Raw genomic sequence first — 25,868 nt, forward strand, 5'->3', positions numbered from 1 at the left:
TAATTTCTTTGCGCTAATTAAAACAACCCTTGTGTCATACAGCCTTGTATTTCCATTTGAATTTTTAATTTAAATAGGAGGAAATTATTAATAAATGTTTACATAACAGAATGTTTGCATAAAGTGCATTTAATGTACACCAAGCTCAAATGTGTGAGACTTTCTTGCCTGTTTGGCTTATTTATCTAAGTTCTCCATGGAGTGTGGGTGGGGCAGAATTGGCATTGGAGACTAGAAAAAGATTTATGAATTTGCAATTATTGTAACTGAAATATTAGAATCCTTGTGAGAAATTTCATTTTGACTGTGTTTATTGAAAAGCAAGATAACTTTACTGAAGTCATGTTGACACAACTTCCTAAATCAAATACATCTGTAGTATGCTGGATGTTAATGAAAGGGCCTAAGGTTACTTGTTTCATGTCTGAAGGAAACATTTTCTGTGGAAATACAGCCCCTAGTATCTCTTGAAATTGCTGCTTGAGTTGAGAGCCTCATTTAGTTTCCTTCTGAACCTCTAGTCTCTTTGCTAAATATTTCCACCCTTGAAATCTTTATTGTACTGACATGTTATATCTAACTACATTAAGGTTCAGCTCCTCAAATATGATCATAAGGGGGATAGTTCATTTCTGTGGAAAGTGGTTTAGTCTGATCTGGAACATGATAATTGTTTGCATGAGGGATGTTGCAGTTTAATTCCTGGCTCCCCATGTTCACTCTTAGGTAATTGTTGTACACTTCAGTGTTTTTAGCGTGTCCTTTGGTGCAAAAATGTAAACAGAAAGATCAAACCGTGTAAGTTTTCAAGATTTCTTGAAGAGGTTGTTGTCATTAGGTGTGTGTACAGACTGTTCTGAGGTACATCTCTTGTGCCTTCCTCATTTCTTCACAAGAAAGTCATCTAGTTCCAGCATGATGAACTTATTGAGAAAGCACGGTGATTTTAGTTTCCATGAAGACTGAAATATAAAGAGAATGTGTAAGGAGTTAATCAGAGGCATTCCTTTGTAATGTGCTTACTTTCTGTCTTTCTTGGATGGAAATAGGGAATCGTCCTGCAAAGAAGTGAGAAGAGACCAGAAATGTGTATTTGTTGTCCCCTTTTGGGATAGGTGGCAAAACCTTGTTTTCTGCAGGCTTACTAGGCAACAGTGAGGTTTGAGGAATTATATAGTGGTTCTAAAATGACCTTTCAAATAAACTTTTAATATGAAAAGGATCTGGAATTTCTTTAGTATTGCCTATAGGCACTGCCTTTCCTGCCCTCTGCCCCAATTCTGCAGAACGATGAAAAAACCCCTAGGTTTTACAGTTTTCCCAGGTACGTTCTCGGCAGAGGGAGTGAAACTCCCAGTATCCTCACTCAATTTTTTTTCTTCTATGAAATATAGAACATTTTGCATAATAGTAGTATATTAAAGAGTTAAGTGCAGTTTAGTACTGTTATTATTTGGCAAGAAGGCTGTGAATGTTGAAAGAGTGAATTCATCACCGATAAGAACTTAAAGAGGGTGAGTTAGAATATGAGTTGGATTTTTGGAAATAGGTTGGAAAATTAATATTCCAATAATTGTCCTGTAAAATGGAAAGATACCTGTACTTCTAGCCTGTGTTTGTTTATTCAGGTTTTAACTCTTTTAGTTAATATTTCATAGGATCTTTAGAGAGTGCTCTGTAACATAACTGAGATGCAGTAGAGTAATGCTTTCTTCATTTCACTGCCTTAAAAACAATTTTTTGCCTCTATTTTGAGTACTGTTTTGATTTCCCATCTGCTTGAAACAGTTGACTTGCAAAGACTGCAAGCAAAGATTGGCCAGAAAGATACAGCAAAATTAAAAATACAGCAGAATGCTTCTCTTATTTTCAGTTGACTTAAAGCATTTTTTAGCTACAACTACAGTTACTGTATGTTGAAGAGCAGGAGGAGGCTGTGAGGATGGGCTATTTCAGCTGTAGTCTAAGATGTAATTTACTACTGATTTAATAATACCGGTGCTCCCTTTGTCCCAGCCCCAAAACTCTGCTAGGCTTCAGGTTATATCTTAGAGTTAGAAATAAGTGCCTTCTGCTAGATGAATGAGAGCTGCATATGTAACATCTCTTAAGTTTTCTAGAATGATATTAAATCAGTGAAGGAATGGTGAGTATAGTGCCTTTTAAAGGTTTTGTTTTCCACTTTTTTGCATTACTTTCAAATTTTGTTTCATTGTTTTTCTTTATGAATAAGCATCCTGAGGTTATAACTAATGTTAGGAAATCTGTCTGATTTCAAATTCTGTCGAATCTGGGCATTCATCAGGTTGGAACCAGGGTTTCATGACTTGACAAGGCAAGAAAGATTCAGTGGTAAGAAAAACTGAGTACATTGTCTTTGAGAAAGCATTAAGGTCTCTGATAAGACTGGAATTCTGCTGTTGGTTGCATCATTCACGGGAAGCCACATGCATACAATTGGTATCTGGCCTTAACTTGCATAAGAAAAGGCCAGTCTGTAGAAATACGTTTTGTTTTGTTACAGTACTGCTATGTCTTTTCTGTTTATTTTTTTTGTGTCATAGTTATGTAGTTAATGTAAAAATGTAGTTAAGAACTATTAGGACATTGTTTTCTACAGTCCATTGAAAATTCTCCTCCTATGAAATCTGTAGTCTATTTGGACTCCTTCTTGTATGATGAAAAAAATAGAAAACTACTAACGTATGCATTTGTAAAACTTTGTGTAGTGTGGTCATTGCATTTAGTTCTGGATTTAAACTCTGAAAGGGGGTAATGGGGGTTGAGGGAGACTGAAATCTACATTATTTTGCAAAAGTTAAGGGGAAATAATTGTCATTGCAAAAGTTAAGGGGAAATTGTTTGGTAATTTAATTAGGATTTTAGCATGCATTCAAAATATATAACCAGTGCTTTGGATTGTTTCACACTTGGAAAACTTTGCCCTTATAAAGGAGAGGGATGGAAGACAAACCTAAAATAGGAGGCTTGGCACATGCTTAGCATCTTTCAAGGGGTTTGAATGTAAGGATTGTTTCCGATAAGATAGTTCTAGAAAAACCACAGTATTTTAATCTGTTTGAAGTTTCAGGCAGCAAGATTTCCCAGTTGTGTGATAACCTGAAATAAAACTGCACAACTGCAAAAAGCTGGAGAACTTGTGCAGAAAATAATCTGGAATTATTCTATATAGCTTTTTTTAGAAGTAGAAATACTAAATGAATAGATCCTTCTTGTGTTCAGTAGTCTGTGCACTGTGGGTGCTGTTATATCCTGTGGTTCTGTGAGTTTTGCACCTGAAGCTGTAGTCAGAAGAGAATGCAGGTTTCTGCTTGCATGACACCCAGTGTGTCCCAGTCCATAACCATTCACCTACATGTTGCTGAAATAGAAATAGTCCAAAAAGAATAATTAGCTGCCCTTTCTTCTGAGTTAGAATTAAAGTCTTGCTTAGTGTGGAGAAGGGGAACTCACATTGGTGCACCTGGTGCAAGTTGTTGTTTGTCACTTAAACCTCAGTTTTCTGTGCATATTCTTACCCTTTTACGTGGATTGCCTTTTGACATTATCTGTGGCAGCTGCACAGCATAGATGATCCCTTGGTAAAAAGTTAGGCTGTGTTACAGTGTATGCAGGGTGCTGTGGGTGCAGTACCAATCACCAGCACTGCGTTTGGACAGGCTACAGGGACCTTCGCTCCACTGCAGAATTGTCATCATCACTTCAGAACCAAAGCCAGTTACAGATAATAACTTGCTGGAGGTTTCATCATAGAGATAATACCATCATATCACAGAGATATTAAAGCTAGACCTGTATTGTTTAAGTGATACTGGAAGATGGTAACCTGTGTCCAGTTAAAGACAAAGCTTATATTGGGTTTAACTGGTGTGTATTCACTTAGCACAATGTGTCACCACTATTTTTTGTTACAATAAACCTTTAATCTGTTTATATTATTGCACCTTATAGGCGTTCATGCTTACAAGCCTAGTGAGATATTTGCTAGGTGGTTATGCTAATAAATTTACCCACTCTATTTATATTAGTGTTCAGTCTTGTCTAGTCCAGGCTTTAAAGGTGTGTTCCTGATGGATTTGCCTAGCTCAGTCTAATTAACACTGCTGGTTGATGGAGTTAAAGCCTAGGGGGAAGCTTAACCATTAACTTCTGAGGTTTAGCACTTTCTGAAGAACAAACAATTACTTTGTTTTAAAGTTTTAGCAAGGGGCTAGTTAGGTCAAAACCAGTAGGAGATTCAATATCACTCTTAATTTCCAGGGAAAGTAGTGCCTTAGCTGTGTGCTTCCAGAAATTTGGGCTTTCTGTTATTCACTGCAACTTCTCTTCTGTGTGTAGTACAGTACAAATGACAGAAAAAGTAATATTCTTTCCCAATATATCAGTTGTAAAAGACCTCTGAGACCATAGGGTCCAGTCCTTCACTGACCACCACCTTGTCATTGAGTGCCACACTAAGCTGTTTCTTGAGCCCCTCCAGGGATGGTGATCCCTCCACCAATGTTTAACAACCCTTCCCATTAAGAAATTCTACCTGATGTCAAACCTACCGAGGTACCCTTCTCTTTGAAAGGTGATCACTGAAACTTTAGAAGTTCAATGTTTAAACTTGTTTTTGCAGTAAAAGCAATTATGATTACAGTCTCTTGACTGTCTCAGGGTTTCATCACTTGTTAGTTTTGAATTATTAGCCCTTTTCAGTAAATATTGGCAAATGTCTCAAAGAGAGGAGGAATAAATGTCTTAAAAAGACATTTATAACAACAGAAAGTTGAGTCAAGAGGAGAGAGACATTATTAGTGGCTGAACTGAGGAAGAAAAGGTGTGAGATCCAAAGGAGTTGGCATAGGTTAGGGTGATTTCATCCATGTCTCAGGCATGGGAAGAGCTTTACAAGGTCAACCAACCACATGGCAGAAATCTGTAGGAAAGTGAGCTTTGTTAGTCATAGGGCTTGTTGAATGACTCTTACAGAAGCATGTATTATTTTACCAAAAGCTTTAATATAAATAATATATGTTAAACAAGGTGGCCATGGGAGTCAGCAATTCATTGTGTGCACGTTAAATTAACTAATAATTTTAGTCTAGATTTCAAAGGTGCATTCAAGATACATTGCATTCTCATAAGTAAAGTCAAAGTTTAATCTTGACATGATGGACTAGAACTACTTAAGAAGAAAAGTTAATTCAGAACAAGCTTGCAAATTTGTTTATATGTTAATATTATTTTGTGGATTTCTTAAAACCCATTCTGTAGAGTGGTTGAAATGTTATTTGGGTGTAGTCCTTCATATAAGTAGTTTAAATTTTTTGCTAATAAAACTTTTCAAGTAACTGGTATTGAGGTGTCAGATCAGAGAGGTTTTCTTTCTGTATACAGTAGAGGCAAAAATTTTTAGATGCAGTTGTGGAGAAAAGATCAGTTCTCTGGGAAACATCAGTCTGGCATTACAGTTACAGATGGTATATGAAACTAAATCTTTCATATCACTGTTGTTTTGCAAAGAGACGTGATGTAATTATTTTCTCTTTTTGGGAACATATGAAAGAGTTTTCTTTGAGTCTTTATACCAATTAGGTAATTGATTATATCTTATCACAGTTTGCTGTATATGAAAATGAACTTCTATATGTACATAAGGGTTGCCTAATGGCATCAGCAGACTTGTCACTTCTGTAATGTATGTAAAAGTGCTTAGTACAGGGCATTTTTTAATGAGGAGATTGTTTGCTTTTTCCCATAAGACTTCTGCTTCCTATTTGTAATGTTATCTGTTTGTTTAGATAATTGTGAAGAAGTGGAATTTTCTTTGCCTGCAAATGTGTTGTTTTTCCTATTAAATCAGAAACTTGTTTATTGTGTGATGGGATGAAGTCTTTTTGGCAGATCTTAGAACTGTCTGGTATCTGTTTCTGACATTTTCACTACCTTGGAAAGGTTTTAATTTAAAGCATTTCTTATGTCAGAAATGCGAAAGTGATAAACCAATATTTATTGCTTTTAGTTACAATTTTTTGGGGGTCATAACAACCCTGTGCAGCACCACAGGCTTGGGGCAGAGTGACTGGAAAGCTGCCTGATGGAAAAGGACCTAGGAACGCTGGTTCACAGCAGCTGTACATGAGCCAGTGTATGCACAGGTGGCCAACAAGGCCAGTGGCATCCTGGCTTATATCAGCAATGGTGTGCCCAGCGGGTGCAGGGCATGGATTGTCCCCCTGTACTCAGCACTGGTGAGGCCACACCTTGAATCCTGTGTTCATTTTTGGGCCCCTCAGGACAAGAAAGACTTTGAGGTGCTGGAGAATGTTCAGAGAAGGGCGACAGAGCTGGTGAAGGGTCTGGAGCACAAATGTTACTAGGAGCAGCTGAGGGAACTGGAGTTTTTCAGCCTGGAGAAGAGGAGACTCAAGGGAGCCTCTTACATGCTCTACAACTACCTGAGAGTCTAGTGTGACTGGCTAGGTCTTTTTTCCAGATATCTAAGGACAAGACAAGAGAAAATGGCCTCAAGTTGTGTCAGGGGAGGTTTAGATTGGATATTAGGAAAAACTGCTTCACTGAAAGGGTGGTCAGACATTCGAACAGGCTGCCCAGGGAAGTAAGTGGTGGAATCATCATCCCCAGAAGTGTTCAAAAAGCATGTGGCTGTGGTGCTTGGGGACATAGTTTAGTGGTGAATACAGCAGTGTGAAGTTAACAGTTAAGACTATTGGGTGATCTTCAAGGTCTTTTCCAACTGCAATGATTCTATGATTCTGTAATTTTATGATTTTGTTAAAGTTCCAATAAAATTTAAAATGTATGAAACAGCTTCGAACTACTATAATGAAATATCATCTTCAATTGGTTTTTTTCTGCCTTGAGATCATATCTTCATTTTTTGTTACTTCTTATGTCTGCTTAACTAATGAAAGGGATCTGTATGGCTCCTGTTGTTTATATATCTGTGGACTGAGATTATTGCATTGTCTTGCCTTGCTGCTTTATTCACTTCATTAATAAGGAAAATAAAGTTGATCTGATTTTTTTTTGAAGTTATGTGGGTCAGAGACAGATTATGATACTAATTTAATTATGCCCCTTTAATGAATGGCAGATCTTTGTGTGCATGAGAAATAATGATGGAAAATACTTAGGTGGGTAAGATAAATTGGAGTCAGAAAGCAGGGATGCAGAGTGCCAGCCATTCTAATAAAAAGCACCTTCCTTCCTAAGTGATGTCATCAGCAAACTAAGCCAGCCACTTTTTAAATGGAATTATGATCATGTTCTGCAATGAGTGTTGACATAATTTAGGGATTTAACGTGTCTTTGAAAACAAAATAATTTAGGGAGACTTCAGTGATCTTGGACTTATATTTGAGCAAAGTGATGAAGTTGTCGTGTCATACGTGCTGGTATGCAGATGGTAATTCTGTAGCTGTGCTAATTTGAGTACAGCTGTGATTAACTTTTGCTGCAAAACACTTGTAGTCCTCAGTTTCTGCCACTTTCTGCTTCTCATTTGAAGTAGATTTCTTTTTCTTTGTGGTTAGAATCCTGGTTCCATTCAGTTCACTTTCCATTCCAATGAAATGAAGATGGTGGTAAAAGAAGTAAACTTACTTCCCCAAAAGGCATCTAGATGAAAATAAGCCAAGAATCAAGTTAAGGAGTCTCTTGGGAAATCATTGCGGACTTTTTAGACTGCTGTTTGCAGCATATTGGTATCTGATCGAGGTTATAAATATATAGCAAAGGAAAAAAAGGATGTACACACTGATTAGGTTTTTTAGAAGAGCTCTCACTTTGTTAGGAAAGTGAACAATATGTATTTCGCACTTCACATGCTGGTTTATGATGGGAAAAGTGAAACAGACCTAAGCCTTTTAAGGGCATCTGACTTCGTTAGAAATGGTGTCATTAATTAGCTGTGATTTTTCAGACAATCCTTGGGGAGATAATTCTAAATGTTTGTAACAGAGTGTAAGATGAAGATCTGCTAAAGTCACCCTGTAGGTGAGAGTGGTCGACCCTCCCCGAGAGATGAAGAAGGGGAGAAAAGGTGAATACCATGGGACATTACAAACTGAGGAATACATACTAAGTTTCTCTCTGGTAGTACCATTACTTTGGGCACTCTAAATATGGAGATGGTAACGTCCTTATGGAAGATGTTGTGCACCATACTTTGAATAAAAACGCATTGCATCCCATTGTTTGAAGTTAAAAGGATGACCGAACACACAACCAAAAAAAAAAAAAATCCTGCAAGTTTCAAGGTGTGATCAAGTCTGGACTAGTTAGGGGTGGACAAAAAGTACCTCTTTAAAGCTAGGTGCACATAAATTCCTGTGTATTTGTGTATTTTTCACTACAAAAAGTGTGAAATACACAAATGATAAGCCAGGTGATTTGAAAAAGAATTGCTTTTAAAAAGTCTCAATGAGAAACCAACACTGCAGATTAAAACTGATTGAAAATTATGCATATTATGAAGAGAATTAAGGCACTTGGGAATGATGTGAAACAAGTCAAAGCAAGGCAGGGCGGGGGGAGAAGCCAGATCTAAATCAGAAGCTTTTAATGGTAGAAAGTAACAAAGGAGAAAGCAAAGCAACCCAAGGAGAAAACTGTAGCTTTGCAGCTAATGACACAGAAAATAAGTGCAATTCTCTTGTTTCTTTTAATTTTTTTTTTTTTTAAATTATTACTCACTGTGTTTTGAGCTCTTGAGCCAATGATGAAACACTTGCCTTTCCTGTTTTGGCTCAGCAGGATATGAAACAGCAAAGTAGTTGAACATACTGGGTTAGTTTGTCAACTTCTGTCCATAACTTCATGGGCTTATCTGCAGAGTTATCTGTATTGATAATATAGATTTTTCTTTTTTATTGAGCAGCCCCACACTCACACCTAGACTTGTCACATTTGGAAAATTTAGATATACTGAGAAGTTTGATATTGCTTTGGACAGGATATTGCATATTCTAGTCCTAGCAGAGTAACTTCAGTCTTAGATAAAATCTTGTAAAGGCTGACCAAGGTCTTGATTAATCAGGAATTAAAACACAGCAATATAATTAAAACTAACCAATATAGTTTATTTGACAAGATCATATCTGACCTTTTTTTGGGGGAGGAATGATTAGTAGTTTTCATGTTATATGGAAGATACAATATGTTCCAGAAAGAGAGCTTAGGTATGCTTCAGGTGATGAAGTGAAGGTTATTGCCCAGTCTCTCCTCCCCAGCAGTAGCTGTGCAAGGGCAGTTCCCTTGTGAATTCTTCAAAATATTATGTGTTATTTTGATCCAGAGCCACTGAAAAAAGACCCAGAAAACCAAAACAGAAACAGACCTGGGAACAAGAAGTAGGAAACAGGACTTTCTTCTCCTCAAACAAGCTCTGTAACTCTAATTAAAAAAAAAAAAAAAAAAAAAGAATTTGCTATCACTTTTGGCCCATGTTTCTTCCAGTCATTCTGCACAGTGAAATGCATACACAGGGAGAGAGCAATAGATCACAACAGATCTTTTGGTTTGCTAACCTGCCCTCTGTAGTGGTATCAGGTGTTTTGTCACTAGGCATGTAAATAGTGTTGAGTATCCTTTAAAGGGAACCCAAAAGGAAAGTTGTAAAATGTTATCATGTGAAACCTTGAGCTCCCCAGCATGATAAATATCTTGTTTTTTGAAACAGTTTATTTTTTTTAGTTCACAGAAGTCTTGAATTGGGGCTGTGTAATTTAAACATTGCATTTGTATTAAAGCTCGTGCTAGTAGTTCATGAATGAGCAGTTCAGCAACAAATATGATGCCAAAAAAGCAGAGTTGCATTAGCAGAATATTTTAAATGTTTTTCACATTTAGTTGAGAAATTTTTCATTAAATGACCCTTTTTCCTCCAAAATTAGTACTTCATTCTTTCACACTTAATTTGCTTAAATTTTAGAATTGATTCCCCTATCCCCCCATCCCAAAGTCTAATTGATTAATATTTCAGTAACATTTTGGCTGTAGTCTTTTATAGATATATAAAACATAGAAACCTGTTTTTATATATGAGACATAAATATGTAGAAACATGCATATATATAACATAAAATTTAATGCATAAAAAAATTGTAAAGCCTGTAAAGCTGACAACCCACATTAAAGGGGTAAAAAGTTGGAGAAGGTAATATTTAAAGCCAAACTGTTCGTATAATATATGCTGACAGATCTCAATATGAATATGAAATCTGATTTTCAGTTGCTTCTGTCTTCACCAAGTTTTCATGGTAGGTGTCTGCCTAAAGCTGAATTGGGCAAGGATTGCAGTCAAAAAATAGTCTTCTGACCGAGGCAGCTGTAAAGAGCAGAATTCTGCGCTGGGCTCTGCCACCAGCTTCCCATGTGATGCTCGCATGTCGCTCAGCTTTTTTTGGAGGTCGGCACCAAGCATTCATCTTGATTGCATGTGCTCAGCTTTGGTCTGATTTGCAAAAATGCTGAGTGCTCAGTCTTCTCAAGGAGAAGCTGTACTTTGAGTCAGGAGGTTACGTGGTTTGAATATTTAAATGAACGTATTTCCTAAGTGCTGTGGAAAAGAAAGGCCTGAGTTTCCATAATAATCACCTCGGTTTAGATACTGCCTGTTGCTGATGTTGAAAGCATAATGCTGATCTTAAACACAAATGATACTGTATGTGAAGCAGGTCAGCTTGCTTGTGAACTTCATAGAAAGTTCCTTTATGAAAATAATACTCGACACTGAACATTTCTGAATACTGCACCAAGTGGTGCGTGCAGTCATGCAATGGGCAATGGAAGTAAGACAAAACATTGAATACAGTGAATACTGTGCTGGAGTGCAGAGGGCAGCACAGTTGGAATTTGTGTGGTTAGATGCATTATAATTCATCCATGTAAGGAAACTGATTTCCTCAGGCAAGCTTAGTTAGGTCCTAACTCAAGAGCTTGATTTTCTATCCCTGTGCTGTAGTTGTTTAGGGGTTTTGGGGGTACACTAACGTGGAAACAAAGTGAGCAAGATCAGAGCCCTCATTGTCATGTGAAACCTGGTTTTATGGGGTGAAGTGATTTTGTGAGTGGTTTTTAGTGCTTTTTCCTCTTTCAGTTTTATAACTTATATCTGTTGAACACTGAAAAGGTTTATATGGATGGAAAGGCAGCAGTGCCTCTTCAAGGTACAAAGGTAATAGCAGAAAAAAGTAGCCCAAGGATCACTTACTTCCACTTGTTGGATGCAGATGGTTTTAATGGCTTTAGTCTCCTGCAGATACTCAGCTGCACTCATGCCAAATTAACTATTATCTTGTAACTGGTTATAAATACCAAGGAAAAAAATTGAAGAGAGCTAATTTATGGTTGGAACTCCAAATCTTCCCTTGTAAATATTACATGTCTCATTTTGTTCCCCTTTCTGTTCATTGCCTTCAGCCTTTCATCAACTCTTTGAGGTGAGGGAACCCAAAATGCATTGCCTTAGATCATAGGAGTCATTTAGGTTGAGAAAGACCTCAAAGAGGATTGACTCCAACCGTTAACCTAAACACTGGTTAGAATGAAGGGTTCTGGGATGTGTAGAGATATACAAGTGCATAGCTTGCTGGTACTCGAATGTGTATGTTATAGAGAGGTTTATTCTGTCTCTGTGGTACATGTGGTATGAATGCTCATGCTCTTTCTGGGGGTTTGTGTTTCTTTTTTTTTTTTTTAATACTTTTTTTAAGCTGTGTACTTTGAGAGAAACTCTAGAGGCTCATAAAAGAAATTCCTGTTTTGTAATTAAATGGACATTTAAAATAGCCACAGAAGGAAGGATTCATACAGCATCACAGTTTTTTGGTTTAAAGCCGATGTAGCTCTTCCTTCTTTGTCTAATAAACAACCACAAAATTCATTAGCTGCAGTAATTGTGCAAAACCAGAGGTAAGTTATCAGATCATCTCAAATATATGGGGTGTATGTAGCAGAAAGGAAATAGTCTGCAGCAGATAGTGCAGAATTTTTTTAGTGCTTTGCTGTGTGAAGAGAAGCTTTGTCACTCCAGAAATGCAGATGTACACATAGGAAATGAAAATGTATTGAATATCCAAATATTAAAATGAGTAAACCCAAAAGTATTAATCAGTATCACTTGGGGTTGGAGGTTTCTGGTGTTTTTCTTCTGTTGGTGGGTTCAGGGGAAGAGAGAGTTGGCTTGAGGGGGTTTTTTGGGGAGTTTATTACTTGAGAAAAGTCTTAGCTGTCCGTGTTTTCCACTCTGCGATGTGGGGTGAGTGTACTTTCCTTGAAATCAGTTTCTTCTAATCATATAAAAGTCTAAACTTAAAAAATGAACAGAATATGAGGGAGTAAGCAATTCAATGTAACCTTGAAGGATAATGTGCATGCCAGGAAAAGGTTCCATTCTTTCAATGACCATTAATTACTGTCATATATGGAGATAAGGTAACGTAATTTTAATATTTAAATTTCACTGTTCCATTGTCAAATTCTACTATTTCATTGTCATAACATTTTGTTTGACAAATAATTTTGCTGAGGACTTCAGCAATGGATAATTAACCACAACTGTGGCAGAACTATGCAAATTTTTGCATGCATTATTGCTAGTGCCAGGTAAAAGTATCCCAAATAAACAAAAGGGGACAGTTGATTTGAGGTCGATTGATAAACAGATACTTCTCTCTGTGTACTGAAAGCATGTTTTCAAGCAGTTGTTTGCTTTGTAATTTTAGGTATTGTTACAGAATTTGATTCTAAATATATTAACAAGTACTGCTGGAAAAATACTGGTTTTTGATTTGCAGCAGTCAAACAGTATCAGTATTTCCAAAATATTCCATTAGATGGAATTGTTTTCTTTCTCCGTCTCAGCCTTTTCCCTTGGTAATGCTTCCTGCTTGTGACCATGAGCATCCCACTGCATCTTTGGGGATAATTTCATAGATCCAGATGTGTTTATGTCCATATTTTAAAACAGAAATAGAGAAAGACTTTCAAGTGTCTTTTTGGCATTAGTGCAGATGCTTCTTGGAAAACCTCCTGACCTAATATGTTGATATGGGTGTTGTTAACTGAGCTCTGTACAGCCACATTCTCCTGTTGTGCACTTACTTCTGTTGCTTTCCCTACTTCAACTCTGAGTGATTTTAGCACATCTCTGAGTAAGAGCTCAAACCCAAATTGCCACTTTTCTAAGTGAGAGATTCAGAGATTCTGTGCAAGTTTGGGGTTTTTTCCCCTCTCACATATATTTTAAAGAGTGGTTTTAGAAAATCCACGCTGCTTCATCTCAGCTAGAATATAACCTTCTTTTGGTCCAGGTCCACTGCCAACTTTAAAATTAAAATGAAAGTGCACATTTCTAGTAAGTTTAAATATTTTGTGGTTTTTTAAATGTTATATTTAAATATATGTGTAATGACTGTTTAGTTTTGCCTTCCCTTTTTTCCTATTCCAAGGAAGCTCATATGGTCAGGTATTTAAAAATAACTCTCTGAAAAAAACTCCTGGAGTCATGTTTACTCACATAAAGCCCCAGCTGAGACAGGCCTAGTGTTAAGGCATGGAAAGTGTTGGGGTTGTGCTGCTTCTGCCTGTCCAGGGTCAAGCCTGCAGTGCTGTGTTGGTGATGCTCCATGCTCCTGCCCATCCTCTGGCTCATCACAAGTTTTCCTGTGACTGACACAATTACTTGACTTTCTTATCTTGTTTGTGACACTGTAGCTTTGAAATGATTTGTCTTTCCAGGTGGTCAGTAGCTCAGCAGCGACTGCCTTCCCTGTACCATCACTCATAGCCTTCCCTGCCAGATTCCTGACTGCTCCTTTTCTGGGGAAAGAAAAAAAAAAAAAAAAAAAAAAAAAAAAAAAAAAAAATAATAATAATAATTTAAGACTTCTAACACGAACTATATTGCTGACACATCTGATACTTAGAATACTTAATTCAGGGCTTTAATGATGATATTAGTATACTTTCTCATCCTCAGGGCAGTGGCTATTACAGTTGCTGCTAATTGCTGTGGAGTTGGGGTGAGTGGAAGGCCTTGCAGGGACCCTTGTAGGACAATATTTGGAGGTACTTAAGCAGGATTCTCTTTTGGGTTTAGTTACGTGGTGTGCTTGTATTTTCATACAGATTTTCTTTTTTTTTTTTTTCCATGAATCTGTTCTGACTAATCCTTTGGCCTGTATTTCATTAAAAGTGTTGACTGCAGAATGATGGTTTTGGTCATAGATGAAACAAAACTTTTCCTTTTTTCCTTTGCATGTGCATGTACAAAATAAAAAGTACAGGATGACTTTTTTTATTTGGTAATTGAGAAAGTGCTTGGCTTTGTTAGGAAAGCCGTAGTTTTAAGAGTACCAGTCACTAGACTTTTTAAAATTACTGCCAGTATGGTGTATCAGTTCTCACTCCCACTTATCCTCTTATTCAGTCCCCTTCCCATCCCCCACTGCTTCCTCCCTATTTTTAGAGGCAACACAAAGCTGTTCTGCTTCAAGCGACGAACAAAGATTAGGTTAGAGTTTTAATGTTTTGCAGCAGATTTCTAAAATGTTAAATGAGCCATATTTGAGCTTCGTATTCCTAAAACAGTTCCAAATTGTTTCTATGTTGTATTCATGAATGCTGCATTTGTTTACTTCTAAAATTTTTACTCCTTACCCTAAAACCATCAGCAAATTATGGCTGAAGTTTGGATTGTGACAGACCCGTGTGTGAGGAGCACGGATTCCCTTCTCTGTATGAGAAATGGTGCTGTGTAACATTCCCTGTGCTCTTGTGAAAATGAAACTTAAGTTCAGAGTCCCTATGCTCGTGTGATCTGCAGACTGCAGAGAGGAGTATTCAAGAAGGCTGTTTATGTGGTGGTGATAAAAATCACACATAGTTTCCGGAGACCTAAAGACCCTGCAGATTTTATTAAACTTTGAAGAAAATCATGTGCATGTGTGCATGTTTATCTGTCTTGATAAATACGTGTAGCTTGCATGGATAGGTGCTGTTAAGACTACTAATGTTTACATATGTGTCAGATGCAAGATTACAAACTGAGTATGGAATGAGGACACTAGACTTCTAGCATCTGTGAAGCATATTGGATGTTTCACAAGAATGCCTTGGTTTAATGGCAAAATGATTATTTACAGTACTTAATAATGTGGGAAACATTTGTGAGTTAGTTTGGAGTTCTTTTTACCTTAAAGAATGCAATAGGTAAAAATGCATTGCCAAAACAATGGGACTATTCAACCAAATGCTATCAGTATAGACAGATACAGAGGAATTTTGGCATAACCAAGAATATTTCACTTGAATAAAGTGATTAATTGGTTATTTCAGTTTCACAGTCCAAGATTAAAAAGTGTCATGAGTGCTGTTGCTCATAAATTTCTGCTATAAAAAAATATAAGAATGTGGTGCTGTGTTTACTGAAAATTGAAGTTTAATATTTTCCCCTGGATATAATATAGTGTGCACCTGATTTGATGTGAGAAGTAGTTTTTAACAGGGCAGCACATTTTATTCAGTCTATCAAAGCCACCTAGCCATTCTTGTAGTTAAAAGCAAGTCAGTCATTCCACCCTCCTAGTTTTCTTCTATCCTGAAAGCCCCATCCTCCTAAAAAAAGAGTTTGTTTTATTATCTCAGTTTGCCATCAGACCTTTCAGCTTAAGGCCTTGCCCTGTCTGTCCCCATGACAAATTCTGGATACTCTGCAATCACTAGCGAGGTGATGAAACTGTCACTTAAGCATAGGTGCATGCAGTGGGGCATGGAACAATGAGCTGTTAAAATTTACATATTTATACAGCTTGCTTATCCACCATTGTAGGAGACCTCATTTTATATCTTTATGCAAAGCTCATCTGGGAAAAAAAAAGTCTAAAACTAATTTAATTTGGCACTGCCATTAGGGTTTTTTTTTTTTCTTTCTGTGTTGAACTGTCAGTTCAGGTTTTTGCTTCCTTTTATAAAGGGTTGCACTAACACTCACTGGAAGGCACCAAAGTTTCATCTTTTGTGAAGCTGATACTGAGAACAGGTCATAAAGAATTATGGAATCTACACATGGCTGAACGGATCTGGGCTTTTACAAAGCAGGTTTGACACCCAGCCAGTTTTGGTCTCTGCAGACCTAATAAATGAAAGAGATTTTTCCACTGCCCTGTCACAGAAAACAAAAACGCAGCTTATTGAATTGGCTGTTCACTGCCAGTTTAGGAAAAAAAAATGTCATTTTCTTGCCCTGTATAATAAAAGCAGTACTAATTAGTAGAAAACACCTTACCAATCTTACATGCTTTTCATCTAGTATGTGGAGCTTTTAAAAATTCTCTTTTTTTATACATATGATTGTGATAAGAACTTCTGAGAATTTCAAATGTTGTTAAACTTTAGCAATCAAACTGCATATTTTCAGCCACCTCTTAAGCAGACAGGAGTTGTTACAAGAGTTACTTTCAGAGTTGCGCTGTTGGTTTGCAAACTCCTTTTGACATCTATAAAGGCAAAACAGTTCTTTTCTTCTTTTTAAGTTCAAAATAAACCTCTAATTGGTTTATAGGGCCTTGGACTCAAGTTGATGGCACCTCTGTCTGTCTGGGATGCAGAAGGAAGACATGAGGGAAAGAGGGAGCCCCTTGCATCTGGTTAGCAGGCCCAGCTCTGTAATTGCCTGGAGATGAAAGAACCATTTGATGGTGGCCATTAACACCTTCCAGCATAATATCCCAACTCCCTCTCTGCCCATCCTCCTAGTGCAGCTCAGAAAGTTGGCACTGTGATAGATATATCTCATGACCAGGAGGAAGATAGATGGGAATGAGGATTTGGGGTGTATGGGGAGTGGAGTGAAAGAGGAAGTAGAAGAAGTGTGAGACAGGAAGCCCTGGTGTTACCAAAGGATGGTTTACAAAACCTTTTACAGTCTGTTGGTAGAAATGGGAATCTGTCCTGCTGTCATGCAAGAGGAGAAATAGAATTAGGCATGCCAGCTGGCCACTTTTTAAAGAGAAGAAATAATTTTCATCTCAAGGTGCTTGGTTTGAATGCTCAGCTGCCCCGTGTATGTGCAGTGGTATCAGCCACCAGTGTGATGCAATAGCTGGGAGTCTGCAGGGCTGTGGACAGGCGTGTGCACCAGTGTTTCCTCATGTCCCCTGCTGGAGTGGCTACTCAGAAAACTGGAAAATGCAGTTGTGTCGTTTGCAGTCATTAAGATAGCAGTAAAACTGGCCTGCCTGGTTAGAAACCAGTCAGGTAGCAGTCATATTAATGGCCCTTAGCCTCCCAAAAAGGGGCTGAAGGGAGGAGTAGTGCTCATGTGACTCAAGGAGTGGGATGAGGAGGGCAGAAACGTGGCATGGGGGTGTTCAGGGTGCTCTGAATAGGTGCAGCGAGCGTGACAGGTCGGTCGTTGTAGCAAAGTGTGAAGCTCTCTTTGCCTCCTTTCATTTATGTTTAGGCAGAATTTCCTTGCACCCTACCTTGCATGAGAGCATTACTTGGTGAAAGCTGGGGACAGCAGTTGCACTGAGCTGTAGATATAGCAGCTTTTCCACTTGATCCCACTTGCGCTTAATGAACGCTTGAAGCAATTAAAATATTCTCTCTCTTTTGAGAGATGCAACTTAACTCCATTTGTCTTCAGCAGAAATAAAAGCAGTTTCCTTATTTCTGGGGATATCTGGAGAAAAATCCTGGAACCAAAGAAGAAAATGAGTCCCCAGATTTAGTCATAACACTGGAACTGGTTTGATTTTTAGAAGAATGGAGCAGCATTTTTGGGGAAGTTTTTTTAGAAATTATATATATGTTATGGATATTGTGTATTTTTAATATATAATATGTGTATATCTATGTAAATGCATATGCATAGTATTATTCTTAGTAAATTGAGTAGATTTCTCTCATTTGGGACTTGTATGTAAATGCTGCACATTCTTTTGAGAGTCATGAATTCACAGGATTAATATATAATAGTTCTCTGCTTCTGTGTTGTAACTGTCACTGGACGTAAGTATTAAAACCATTTCTCATTTGGGGCGATTGTGATAAAGAGGCTGTTCCTTTCCATGGGTTTCATAGTGAGTTCATGGTGATTCAGCTTAAAGGGGGAAAAAGCCCCATGCTTGGCAAGAAATTAAAAAAATATATTAAAAAAAAAAAATCTGGCAGGACAATTTGAACCAAAATACTGAAGTTAAGTGCTGATTTTTTCCCCGCTCTTTGCTGAAAAACTTACAAAAACTTCTGTAACTGCTGCACTGTGGAGGTTGAAGTGTGTTAAGTGTGAGGTGTTCCTGGTATCCACCACACTGGCTGAAGGTGAGAGAAGTTCCACTGAAACCATGGGTTGGGTTCTGACTGATGTCCTGGGGACTTTGTTCAGGTCTTGTATAAGGACCTGGGGCATGCAGACTTTATTGCTGAGTGCTTTCCTAAGTTTTTGAGGATGTTTTCCCATTAATAAATTTTCTCAGTGGCTACTGCCCTAAGTTAGTGAAATTTTGGCATTTTCAATGCTGGTATGTGATACAGTTTTGCCCAGTTAGGTGTAGAGCAGTTATTGAGGCTATCCGTGCATTACAGCTTGGAAACTGCTGTTTGGAGTATTCAGAGTATGAATACTCAGTTGGAAAAAGACAGGAGATGGCAATAATCATCAGATTTCAGAAAGCTGATCTAGCTTAATCAGATGTCCTTACCTGGCAGTGAACATGCCTGATTCCTAGTCTTTGGGCTAGCCAGAGTTAATCTATTTATGCAAGGGGGAGAAGCATCAACAAGTGACTGTGATAGTTTGACATGGCAGGATAAATTGAGCAGCATAGGGTGAATGCAAGGAAAGGGACAGGAGCAAGGAACCTTTTAATAATTAACTGTTAGGTTGGCTCAGTACTCTGGTGTGACAGCACACTTTGAGCATTTCTTTCCAGAATAATGTGATGGTGTTTGGGATGTTTTACATGAGAGGAATAATTTGTGGGTTCAAATAAGTGGTATCAAAAAGGAGATTATTAAGTTTTACAAATGTAGCCCTGTAGTAGAGGAGAAATCAGAGTATTAAATCAGAGCTGTCAAGCACTGAGGCACCAAACTCACATTTCCTCATGCAGTATCTGTTAGAAAATATTCTCTGCTCCTTCTCATCATGGATTTGAGGTTCAAGACCTACAGTTTCTGGAGCTAAGCACACTGTTGGCATAGCAAGGTATTGTAAAACAGGACATTTTATTCAAAGAATTTCGCAAATTAGGCACAAATAGTATAATAGAATTTAATAGAGTTTAATGTTCATTGTTTTGGTAAGGAACCTATGCATAACATGCATTTTTATATATTTAGGAGCAATAATATTTCTAAGTTCTCCTAGTTTTTGTTCTCTGCTCTGTGGAGAACTTTCTTGTGTCTCTGGAAGATGTATGAATTATATCATGTAGTTTTGAATTTCTGTATTTCAGAAAATTACCTTGGTGAAAACTAAAACATAGTTTTATAATAGTCATAAAATTCTGTAGCAAAAATGGGGGTTTGCTCACAAAGATAAATGGTCACTGTGTATTTCTGCTCCAAGCTACAGTAATAAGAGGGAGATAACTGTAAAAGGTTTGTTTTGGTACAGTATCAGAACCATATGTGTGCCAGGGGTCATCTTCACTTCGAGATATATCCTAAGAGTCACCACCTAAGAGTGGCCGAAGAATACTACAGGTGTATATGCATCTATTCTATATATTAGCTTTCTATGCAAAATATCCTTGTATCTGTGCTGGTACTCAGTTTTGCTTTTATAACTCTGATTTACTTCACAAATAAGTTAAATCACACATAAGTGTATGACTTCCGATATTCACAAATCTGAGACTCAGGTGTACTGTTTTGAAAACAACAGACTATAAGTAGATTTATTTTAGTAGACAGCATATGGATTCCACACTGCTATATACCTCTTTACTATTTGCTCTGTAGCTATTTTGGCGCTGTCGTTGATAGACTAAGGAAAACAAATTCTCTTGTAGAGTGCATGAAGTGAGGTGAGCTTAAATGTCGGTCTCAAAGAAGTGCTCGTGACATAACCAAGCTTTAGCCAGTCAGAACAGTGCTTGAGGTGCTGGAAATTGGTCTGGATCCCAAGAAAAAGTCTGTGGGGCACATGAGCTTAATGTCCACAAAGCTGTAACACATTGACTCTTTGCATCTGGTGTTTCCCTCAATACTTGCTAAAGAATGGAAAAGTCATTTGATCTGAAGAATATTTGACTGAAACTGAATTGCCTTGAACTCATAATGGTGCTAGGGCTAGGGTTAACAGTAGAGGGTTGGTGTTGTGGGTGCTCATTGTGCTTGCCTTGGTTTCCGAGTGTGCTGGTTTAAAACCCAGTGGGAAAATTAAAGCCACTCAAGCTGCCCCTTTCCCCTGCTCCCTTTCTGGTAGTGGAGGAAACACTAGGATAGATTATAAGATGAAATCACAATTTACTGAAAAACTGCAATATCCACAGCAATGTTAATAAAAGAATGTAATAAATTGAGTGTTTTACCCACAAAAGAGTATTTACCACTGGACAAACCAAAACACTTCCTGAAGACAGTGCCTGGTGTGGTTTCCCAGCCAAAGGCAGAATGGCAACTGGCCCCATGCTGAGCCATGTGGCGTATGGAAAAACAAAGGCTGTGTGTCAGGGATGCTCCCAGCCTAACTTCCCCCCCAGCTGGAAAACATTGGAAAAACAGACTAAACCTGGTGGGATGGGACAGGGCCTTGGAACAACGAAGGGGACCCTTCCTCTTGGCCTGACTGCAGGAGTGGGACTGGAACGCTTGGTGGTTCTGGCCACAACTTGGGCTCCAGCTGCAGCTCCGGAGGCTGCTGTGGTTGCCAAGGCTGTGGCTTGTGGTCCGTGGGGCTCCAGTGGGCTCCATTGTCTTTTTTTCTCAGAGCAGCATCCTGGGCTCGCTGGCGCCGTCTTTCAGCGCCAGTCGAGAAATGCTGCAGGTCAGAGGAACAGGGAAGGGACCGCCAGCGGCAGAGGGGGACATGGTCTGCAAGGCTCGCCCTGAAAGCTGCACACGCCCTCCCTGGGTTCTGCTTCCAGCCTCAGCTTCCTCCTGCTGGAACCATGTCCCCACCATGACGTGGGTGGTATGGAATTAAACAGATTAAACAGTGCTAGGAGCTGCATCCCTTTTTTCTCTAACCACAGCACCAAGGAAAGGGCTTTGTTTCATATGACAGCGAGACATAAAACTAAGGGATGCAGTGCCACAACAGTTGGAAGCTGTAGGTGCTGTTGTCAGTATTGGTAACTCACTTTTTTTTTTTTTTTTAAATAATATGCCCTGAGTCAGTAAAATCAGTGGAATACAGGTAGAAGTTTATTATTCCATTTTAATCTACTTTCCAGTGTGAAGGCAAGCTGTGAGCAGCTGTGTGCAATGTATTGTGGAGCAGTAACCTTAATGTTGGGAGTCTGTTAATTTGCATAAGAACCATAATGTTTTATACTGAACTCATTGTGTCATGTTATTTGAACAGATTGAAATGAAAGAGTAAACTGCACTATACATGTTGATCAATGCATGAAATAGTTTTTGTGTTGGTGCTAGTATATAGGATTTTGCAGTTCTGTAGGATTATAGAATTCTTTGAGAAATTTCTTAAGATTTAAAAGGAATCATGACTTGGGGATTTTTGATGATCGAAAGTTCTAATATTGTAGGAAATTATTTCCCTTATGATGATTTAAAGAACACTTTCCATAACAGAATTTATAACGGAATTTGTTTTATTCATATAGAGAAGAATCCCTCACCAAATGATGGCAGTGTAGTTGATCATAACAAGCACCTTGTTTGTGTTGTAGTGTGGCTTTGTGATAATTGTATTAACAATGAAAAGCTGTTGAATGTTTTCAGGGAATAATTTGTATTTCAAAAATACAAATTTCATTCTTCTACTTAAGAAATAGAATAAATAGAAACAATGAATTTATGGACTTAGATGAGTCTTTGCTGTTAGGGAAGATATTTGATACACTTCCGCCAGCTGTCTTTAAGTCCTTGTAGGAATATACTGCTCTAAAGAAGCTTAGTCTTTAGATGTTTAGTACACTGCACTGAGCCTCACCTTTTTCTTGACATATATAACCAAGTGTTTATATATTCACAAATCTTACATAAATACATGCAATCCTAGAGCCTTTTCAAGCATATCCATTATCAGTGTTTTATGATTTGTTTTACATTAAAGCTTTCTTGCTTGAAGTAGGGTTTTAGCCCATAAATATTGATTTTGATGACAAAATAATTAGGTTAGCTTATGTTAAACAAACATAGCTTTTTTGGAGGTCTGCTGGATTTCAGGTGAGTTTTTAGGAACACAATATAGTGGTCTGTAGGAACAAAATCCATTGCAGTTGCTTACAATTAAGAGACAACTAGCAGTGGCTGATACTTCTAATCATTTGGGCAATGCTATATGAATTCAGATGCTTTGCTTTTTCTTCACTGAAAAAAGTCCTTTGCTGACAGCAAGTAGGTTATACTCTGCCAAATGAAATAGTGCATGAAATTCTGCTCTCGTTTTTTAAGCAAGAAGTTTTGTGTAGTTTCCATGATTGTATATTGAAGTACTGAAGTTTCATTCAGCCTAATTATATTTTTCGTCTGACCTGTAACTAGTGATCAGATAATTACCCTGGCTTAAAAAAGGTACATATAGCTAATATGGATGCTTGATGGCCAGTTTCATTGCTAAGTTGAATTCAAAATATGATAAAATTATTTATTAGTAATTTTGGAAAATAGAAGTGAGCTTTTAATGCTCATTTTGTTTTACACATTGAAGTTGAAGCTTCTCAGTTTATTTCCATAAGAATTAACATAATTCTTCTAGGAGTGTGCATGTGGGTCCCAGACTTCTTTTGCCATAACTGTTAAAAATTAGGTGCATCAAATGTCTCTAGGCTAAATATGATCTCACAGGAATGGCTAGTCATTCCTTAGAAATAGTTCTTTCTTATTGAAAAATAAATGTCATATTGCATTTAATCCATGTCGTAATTAGCATCTGTCTGTGAGCATGTGAATGTTTTTATCTTTTCCTGGTCTCCTCTTATGGACCTTATTTGTACAGAATGTTTACAAGAGCCATCAGGAAATTGCCCTGTTTGCTCTTAAGAGCTCAGTATAAAAATCTGTAAATTGGACTTTGCTCTAAAAGAATGTTATCTGTTTTGAGAGGTTTTCCTTTTTCTTTTATATATATATACTTCCCTTTGTACATTACTTGACAGCATGCTGCATTTGTTTTTCATGCTGAGACAAATAACCAAATAGAGAAAAGAAGAAGCTTCCCAATATTTTGTTTAATAAGGCTATTTCCTCTCCAGGCAGGGGCAGGTGATCACAAGCAGTAGTACTGTGTGAAGTTATCCTTCCCTTTTGTTACTAATACAGGGGCTGCTCCTAATTTCCTGCAAATGTAAAGTGTTGCTTAAATTATCTTTATTAGCCGAGTGTGACCTTCATCAGGAGTGAAGCTAACCCATTTTACTTCAGGTCTTCCTGGCCTAGAAGTATTTATTGAGCAGCTGTAGCTTTTCAGGCAGTCATTGTTACCTCCAGGATGGAAACATCTGAAGAAATAAGGGCTGCACTGTGTGCTGTCGGATGATGCTGTTTGTACATTGCTCCTAGGCGCACAACAAAACTGGTGGTGAGGGCAAAGGCAGCTGGCATGGCACGGGGTTCACTCCAGCACCGTCCACCCACAGCTGCTACTCCTCAGTTTGACCACTCAGGTGATAAGATTTGCACAGTTCTGGTTTGAGTGAGCTGAATGAGTTAAGCTGTTAAGGGCTGAAAGGAGAGTGCCAGAAGTTGCAGTAAGGAAGGCTGCCTGGTACTTCCCAGCATAGGATGCTCCTTGGAGTTTTTTATAACTTTACAAAATGTTAGCCTTTGAGGCTAGGCAGTTGCTGCCAGCTTAATTTTTTTTTTTTTCTGCCAAAATAATTTAGCTGTCTGTGAGCATATGTGGAAAAAGTTGTTTCTCAATGTAGATTTTTAAAAAACCCACAAACAAACGAAACAAAAAACTGAATCTTTTTTTGAAAATGCTCTGTGTCCCTCCCTTTGAAACAGAGACTAGGAGTTAGAATGTGGGAGGTGCTGGTGAAGGGCACTGGGGAAGAAGAGCAGATTACGAGTTGCGGCTTTGCCTTTGTCAGCGCTGCCAAATTCTCAGATTGAAAAAAACTATAACTTTTTAAAGAAATGACAGATCAAACATGGTGTGTTGGGCATGTGTGGCCTGGAAGAGGAGCCTGGGTTTTTACCCCAGTGCCTAAGAGGCAGAATCAAATCCATGGGACTGTGACATGCGTGGGACCCTAGTGTGGTCCAGGCCCCAAAATGCCCTGGACTGGGAACAGGGGAACGGACCTGGCAGGAGTGAGAGTTAATACTGGGGAATGAAGGAAGAAGGGGGAGTCGAGGGGAGAGTGTGGCACTGCTAGCCAAGCCTGGAAGTGACTGAGCCTGGAGAGATTAAAATCCTTGGAGAGCAGAGTATGGAGGGACTTGGCAGGGGTGCTGAAGGTGGGAATGAAGAAGGAATTCAGGACTTGAATGAACATGGGCCAGAGGATATGGCTTGAGGAAAACAGGCAGAGAAGTTTGTTCTAGAAGGTCCAGAGATCTTGAATATTAAGTAAACACTCTTGATTTCAGTAGAAGCTCCTTGAGAATGTTTTCAGTCATCACCTATGGCTAATTTCCATGCAGAGAATAATTTCACATTTGCAAACAATTTGATATTACTTTCCCACAAAAGCTGCACAGTAAATCCAAAGATTTCAACCCAACTGCTGTTTTTTGTAGGTGTCGGTGTGACAATGTCTGATGTCTCAGTTTCTTATTTCTAGAAGTGGTGCATGCAAACACTTTTCCAGTGTGGCAGTGTCCAAGTCAAGGATTGTCAAAACTGAGTTTATCTGTGCAAATCTCTTTTGTTTGGACCCTTGTGAGGAAGCTCCTCAGTTTAATGGTATTAAATGACATGCTGATGTGCTGATTTTTTTTTTCCCGTAGGACCTCTGCTCCATTCTCTGCACAGGATGGACTTGTTCTGGGAATGAAACTGGTTGATGCATTGGAAAAGGCTGTTCTCTGGAGTACCCCTGCCTCATTTCCAGCAGAAGTCAGGACGTGTGTGGTGGACGAGGCAGGGGATTGCAGAAGGCAGGAGCCATTCTGGTGCTCTGTGCAGCTGCATGCTGCCCTGGCAAGCGGGGCTCCCTTCCTGGCTGTACTGCAGACTTCCTAGGTGATGCTAGGTAAGTTGCTCAATCCTAGCTTTTCTCACATCTTTGCTAACTGCGTCTTTCTTGTGGATGACTTGAGATCCTTGGATCTTCCTTGTAAAAGTACTGACCACTGGTAACTGGGGGTGAGGCAGTGGGGGCTGAGGTTTGAAGATGCTGTGTAAAGCACAGCGTAGTGCTAAGTGCTGCAAAAAAATTAGTTAGTCTGAGTTATCCTGAGCTGGAGACAAAATTGGCTTCAGAACTGGAGAATCATTTTGACCTTAAAGCTGTCACTGCTTTAGTTAGGAAGCTAGGAATAACACAGTTATTCTAAGTTAGCAATAACAGAGTAAGGGTAGGACTAGTCATTCTGTTGATGGAGCACTCAGCTGCACCATTGAATTCACAAAGAAATCACTTGTTCTGTCTTCCAAAAAACAATTTGAGTAGTGTGCAGTAAATCAGGTATAGGACCATACTCCAAATGCCAAGAGTTAGACAGATTATTGTTTTGATTAGTGGTTATTT

The 25,868-nt window shown here is 38.4% G+C and overlaps 1 protein-coding gene across 3 annotated transcripts in view; it reads left to right on the plus strand.

Moving 5' to 3' along the window:
• The window catches only part of NCOA2 (nuclear receptor coactivator 2), a 189,445-nt gene that overhangs the window by 44,495 nt on the left and 119,082 nt on the right, over positions 1–25,868 (plus strand). For all 3 annotated transcript variants that reach the window (XM_066180299.1, XM_066180308.1, XM_066180302.1), the window contains one exon: positions 25,126–25,370. The gene's annotated coding sequence lies outside the window, so the exon portion shown is untranslated. The remainder of the gene's footprint in view (positions 1–25,125; positions 25,371–25,868) is intronic.

Source organism: Chamaea fasciata, unplaced genomic scaffold, assembly GCF_029207755.1.
Source record: "Chamaea fasciata isolate MVZ Bird 193981 ecotype frontalis unplaced genomic scaffold, bChaFas1.0.hap1 SCAF_1, whole genome shotgun sequence".
Taxonomy (NCBI): Eukaryota; Metazoa; Chordata; class Aves; order Passeriformes; family Sylviidae; genus Chamaea; species Chamaea fasciata.